Source organism: Bidens hawaiensis, unplaced genomic scaffold (genome assembly GCF_021521415.1).
Source record: "Bidens hawaiensis isolate Kalapana, Puna unplaced genomic scaffold, B.hawaiensis_p1.1 tig00049964_1, whole genome shotgun sequence".
NCBI classification, from domain to species: domain Eukaryota; kingdom Viridiplantae; phylum Streptophyta; class Magnoliopsida; order Asterales; family Asteraceae; genus Bidens; species Bidens hawaiensis.
Genome location: NW_027498961.1, coordinates 1 through 6,636, shown reverse-complemented (window position 1 = coordinate 6,636; position 6,636 = coordinate 1). Strand labels below are relative to the sequence as shown.

At 34.6% G+C, this 6,636-nt stretch overlaps 1 pseudogene across 1 annotated transcript; it reads left to right on the top strand.

The window, feature by feature from the left end:
- Positions 1 to 554: 554 nt before the first annotated feature.
- Positions 555 to 6,628, top strand: LOC143598347 (putative cyclic nucleotide-gated ion channel 9; annotated as a pseudogene). The gene is made up of 7 exons (XR_013147099.1): positions 555 to 1,146; positions 1,707 to 1,919; positions 2,154 to 2,458; positions 2,865 to 2,976; positions 4,002 to 4,238; positions 5,785 to 6,043; positions 6,224 to 6,628. The product of XR_013147099.1 is annotated as a putative cyclic nucleotide-gated ion channel 9 (transcript).
- Positions 6,629 to 6,636: the final 8 nt, after the last annotated feature.

Below are 6,636 nucleotides of genomic sequence, written 5' to 3'. Positions count from 1 at the left end.
TTCTACGCACCATGATTTGTGTTAATGTAGCCTTTAGATGAATTGAGCTAAACGATCCTATTTGTGATTTCTAATGATACAGATCCATTTGAATTCGTGACTCTCGTCTGCATTGGTAATCGGTTGGTTGCTGAACCAAGTAAAATATTACAATTTGTGTTTGTAAATTTGGTGTTTATGCTACCAGATGCATTTCAACTCCACATTTTGGATATCACCCCGGTTGAACGATCAAATAAGTGTGCGAGTTGTTATGGAGGTTGTGACGACTGAGCTTGCTTTCTCCATCTTCCCTTCAGAAAATGCTTAATGGTTGTCACTTACAAGACAGCATATATAGGTGGCCAAAAACACAAGGTAAAATATGATTCTGATTCTCAGTAAATAATCAAGTTTTCCAAACACCGACAGAACTGCTGAGTATTTGCAATACCAATACCACATCCAAACATATTTTCTACACACCATTTTGCTAACAATTATATTAACATGTTCGCTAACTTGTTAATAATGTCACCTAATTATTCTTTTATTTATTTAATACTTAGGTTGGATGATCTGGAGCCGAATTTGCCATATTCGTCTAATACTCGTCTAATGAAGAGGTGTGGGTTCAATATAGAAGGAGTACCCAATGGACCTGGTCCTTCTCGTCCTCCACGTCCAACTGCGTCTAAGTCTATAAAGTTAGGAATGAGAAGAGGTTCTGAAGGACTTATTAATTTTGGTCAGTCTTTAAGAACCGGTGTCACACGGGCAGTATTCTCAGAAGATCTAAAAGTTTCAGAGAAAAAAATAATCGACCCACAAGACAAAAATCTTTTAATATGGAACAAGTTTTTGGTCTTGTCTTGTATTCTTGCAGTATATGTGGACCCTTTGTTCTTCTATATCCCTGTTTATCATAACAAAGAAAGCTGTTTAAAAATACACAAAAGTTTAGCACACTACATTACAGCTGTGAGGACCGTAGTTGATATTTTCTACCTTGTTCGGATCGGTCTCCAGTTTCGCACAGCATATATTGCTCCATCATCTCGAGTTTTTGGGCGTGGTGAACTTGTTATAGATCCTGGACAAATAGCAAGGCGATATTTGCAACGTTATTTCATAGTTGACCTGCTTTCTGTGCTTCCTTTACCACAGGTATTATTTTCTTATATTAGATATCAGTAGGCCAGTAAACGAACCGAACGAACACAAAGCGGGCAGGTTAGTTCGGTTAACTTAAACCAGACAAACGATCAAACACGAACAATAAAAAACATGGTTTTCCTGTTCATGCTCTTTTGTTAAGAAAACGAATGTGTTCATGTTCGTTCGTTAAGAGTATAAATTAACGGTCCACGAATGTAAATGAACAAACATACATGAACATAGATGAACAAATAAACGAACATAACTGAGAATTAAAAGTAAACGCGAAGATCAATCTGATGGGCCTAAAATTTTATAAAAACTATATTATATTGTTTAACTTTATAAAACGGATTTAGATGAATTTTCACGAATATAAATGAATGAACAAGACATGTCTTCATGCTCGTTCAACTAACTTAATGAACAAAATTTGTGTTCATGTTTTTCATTTATTAAATAAATGAGCATATGAATGGGTGACTGAACGTTTGGTTCATTTACAGGCCTAGCTATCAGAAAATCCATGTTCATTTTAACGATGATCTTATTTGACGGTTCATTTGCAGATTGTAGTTTGGAGGTTTCTTCATGAGACACAGGGATCGGGTGTGTTGGGTACAAAAAATGTTTTATTTTGGATTGTAATTGTGCAATACATTCCCAGGTCCATTCGTATACTACCACTGTTTTCAGAGCTCAAAAAAACCGTTGGTGTCATTACTGAAACCGCTTGGGCTGGTGCAGCATATTATCTGGTTTGGTTTGTTCTTGCTGGTCATGTAAGTTTCTTTGATCCCAGATTGTTTCAATCATTCGACCTAAGCATCAGTTATATCTAGGCTTGTATACGAACCGGATGTTTGGATAAGTGGTTTTTAATTTTTAAATAATTGGTTTGTGGGGATCAAGTAATCAGTTTTAGATAATCAATTTCATACCATGTGCAACCATTATATGAGGGTAAAGTATAAGTTATCTTAATAATGAAATATCTAATACAAGTGATATAACAGATTTTTGGGGCTTTCTGGTATCTGTTAGCTGTGGAACGTAAAAGTTCATGTTGGGAGCAAGCTTGTATAAAAGAAAAGGAATGTGAAATAGATTATTTATACTGTGGACATGAAAGAACAGACGGTTACAAAGCCTGGATGAGTGTGAGTAAAGCCATTCTTGATGAACATTGTCTTGAAAATGAGTCCTATGGAGAATTTGATTATGGGATTTACTTACAAGCTGTACAATCTGAAGTTGATTCGTCTGAACAATTTATATCTAAATATTGCTATTGTTTGTGGTGGGGCTTGAGAAACTTGAGGTAAGCGAATTTTCTTTGTTATGTCAAGTTATGGTTATCTATGAGGCCATGATGCCAGTAGAGGTGGTATGGGCTCATGAGACGGTCGGCTGGGTTAGGTAATAGGTCAAACATGTTTGGATTGGAACATGCATTGTTAATATGCTAAGCACACCATGTTTGGTTGACCACAAATACTCTTGTGCTCACTTTTAAATTTTGTTATAAACTAATAATGCTCTAATCATGATTAAAACAATTTTGATGTAATAAAGAAAAAGTAAATCTTTGAATAAAACGATTTAGACATCTTTCATGCCTGTTTGACCCATTGATGCGTAAATTTGCAAGCTATTCTTAATCTCACTAGTTTGTTAGTTATTTGTGCCTCACTGATTTATTATATTTTGTACATGGTGCTTAACAGTACACTCGGTCAGGGGCTTGAAACCAGTACCTATGCTAAAGAAATTATTTTCTCAATCATAATTGCAATTTCTGGGCTCATACTTTTTGCGCTACTAATTGGCAACATGCAGGTAAGAAAGGACTTGAAGGGTAGCTTTTTTGAATTATGACAGGCTAGGTTAGTTTAGGGGTATAAACGAGCTGAGCCAAGCTCAAGCTCGAGCTCGGCCTGTGACTCATTTTTTCAAGCTCTAGCTCATCTTGTTTATTATATATTAATTTTTATATACATTCCTAATTATTTTATAAAATATTTATGATTAAAAGTTTCATATATAACATAATATGTTTTTCAGTTATTTTTATCATAATTATGTATATAATAATAAAAATAATAATATAAATATATATCAAATATACTATATAAGTAATAGGCTGGCGAGCCAGCTCGGGATCATTTATTAAACAGCCTTGCTTTTGGGCTCGAGCTTGTTTAAGCTTGGCTCGATTGAGCTATTAGCGAGCCGATCTCAGGTAGCTCACGGGTGGCTTGGTTCGTTTACACCCCTAGGCGAGTTGAGTAGCAGGTCAAAGGGGCTTGCTTTAAGAAGGGAAAAGTTTTTTGAACTTTTAGCATGTTTATTTTTGAAAGTCCTAAAATATAACTACAAAAACTATATTTTTACAGAAATAATCTACTTTTTTTCTTATTAAGCTATTGAGAAGGTTTCTTTGCATTTGAATACACTTTGGATGGCTTTTGTTGACTTGACCCAAAAATAACCAAAATTTACTCATTTACTTAATTTCCACTTCTTGAACTGGTGAGTCTATGTTCATATCTTGGTTGATTACAAGAAATGTAACTCATACTTTTTATGTTCTTGTATGAAAAAAAAAGTGTTTTTTTCACTTTTTGTTTTAACCATTGGTAGTAACCAGTTGGTAAAATATTGACAATGACACCAAAATTTTGACAGTGGGTGCCATATCATCAATTTACATGTGATAAAAGTTTAGTTACAGACAATGGTAAAACAAAAATTTCTTACATGCAACGACAAAAACGTGAAATTTACAATTGGATTAACAGATAAAAAGTCCCTTGGTATTATGATAAATTCTGAAGAGCACAAATGTTTTGGTTGTTTCATAGACGTATCTTCAATCCCTATCAGTTCGGCTAGAGGAGATGAGGATCAAAAGGCGAGACTCCGAACAATGGATGCATCATAGGTTGCTTCCTCAGGAACTCAAAGAAAGAGTACGGCGCTATGATCAGTACAAATGGGTGGAAACAAGAGGCGTAGATGAGGAGAGTTTGGTCCAGAGTCTACCAAAAGATCTTAGGAGGGATATCAAGAGACACCTTTGTTTGAATTTAGTCAAAAGGGTATGTACTTCTATCGATTTACTTATCTGTATGTGGATAATACTTTGCATTTCATCTCAAACAAGTTAAAAGGTTTATCAAATATTTTATCTAAATGGGATACAAGTCAAACGGGTGGATTGGGAACCACAAAATGTTCAGGAATCAAATAAATGCAAGTGAATGTTGTGAACTACAAATCTTCATATGTGAATTCACATGTATATACTGTATTTTCATTGCATTCATTTGGTTTCAAAATATTTATGATTCCCATTTGAGCTATCTATACTGTAATAAGATTGTTTTTGCAGTCATAGTTATCAAATTAATTTTAATAAAATTTACTAGTGGATAAAATTAAAATGTGTTGACGGGTAAATCTAGCTCAACCCGGCTGGTTTCCACTTCGTATGACAAATTGCACAACAAGTGAATGTTTGAATGGATCTCAAACAAGTCAAAAAGAGTCTGGAAATTAATTCATCTAAATGGAAACAAGTCAAATGGGTCAAATAGCTGAAAATCACTAAAAGATGTAACAGGGTTGGTTCAAATGGGGCAACTAAATATTCAGGAATCAAATGAATGCAGTTGAATGTTGTGAACTAAAAAGATTCATATGTGCACATGTGTAAAATTTTATTTTCACATTCTGTTATTGGACTTCTAACTATTTGTGGTCCCAATTGGAACTGTCCTCCTAATAATACTTTTTAGTCATAATTATTAAATTAATTTTATAAGATTCACAAAATGGATCAAAAGTGCTCACGGGTAAATCAAATCCGACCCGCTTGGTTTCCACTTAGTATGACAAATTGCATAAGAAGTGAATGTATTTTGAACGGATCTCAAACAAGTCAAAAGAGTCATCAAATAATTAATCTAAATGGGAAACAAGTCAAATAGTTGAAATTTACAAAAAGATGTAATAGGGGTAGTTCGAATGCAAACCACTAAATAGTTAGGAACCAAATGAATGCATGTGAATGTTGTGAACTAAAAATATTCCTATGTGAATGCTCATGTGAATATTGTATTTTCAATGCATTCAAACTGGTTTCTAAATATTTGTGATTATCATTTGAATTATCCATATTCCATACTGTAAATTACTGTTTTGTAGTCATGGTTATCAATTAATTTTATACAATTTACAAAGTGAAAAAAAACTGTTGGCGGAGTAAATCTAATCCGGTCCAGTTAGTCTCCACCTGTACTAAAAGGACCTCCATTTTGTGAAACAAACATTCTTTTCAACTGAAAAATTATTTATTTAGGGTAATAAGTTCATAACGTGACAACTGAAGTGTTATTATTAATCATGACTTTGACCATGTTGACCTTTTTCTAATATGACTATAATTACAAGATCACCCTAAATAAACAGTTTTTTTAAAGTTTGTTATTCATTTTGGTTAATAACTTTACATTTTTATGCAATCTGTCTGTCTTAAGAAAATGACTCTTTCAACTCAAACCCGTTACTAACACACCCAACCCTGTAAATTGGTTAACTTACAAGATCAATCATAGAAAACACTTGCTAATGTTAATCATTCAGGTTCCATTGTTTGCAAATATGGATGAACGGTTACTGGACGCCATATGTGAGCGCCTTAAACCAAGTCTCTACACTGAATGCACATATGTTTTAAGGGAAGGCGACCCCGTCGATGAAATGCTGTTCATCATTCGTGGCCGGTTGGAAAGTGTCACCACCGACGGTGGTAGAAGCGGTTTCTTCAACCGAGGTTTCTTAAAAGAAGGTGATTTTTTGTGTGAAGAACTGCTTACTTGGGCCCTTGATCCAAAATCAGCAGGTAATCAGGGGTATTATGGGAAAAGTAGTTAACTCTAACTACCCGTCTAAGATAAACAGTTTTTAGTCTATAATATATTTGACCCATCAATCACATATATCTATGTATTTCCATCTTTTTAGGGCATTTTTTTATCATTGGACAAGTTTTTTATGTTTTCATCCTGATAAAAATGTGCAGGTAACTTACCACCATCTACTCGAACCGTAAAAGCATTAACAGAAGTAGAAGCATTCGCGTTAATCGCGGACGAAGTCAAGTTCATCACAAGTCAATTCAGGCGAATTCATAGTCGACAAGTTCAACACTCGTTTAGATTCTATTCTCAACAATGGAGAACATGGCCGCGAGCTTTATTCAAGCTGCTTGGAGGCGCTATTCTAGACGAAAGCTTATTCTCCAGACGGAGGAAGAAGAAGATGAAGATTATCAAGATTACAATGATGATGACGATGATGACGTTGATCTTCATGATGAAGACACTGATGAGGTTAATGAAGAAAGCGTGCTGATTAGAGACGCCCATCATCTTCATTTGGTGCAACAATGTTGGCATCAAAGTTTGCAACTAATGCCATGAAACAGGTTCAGAG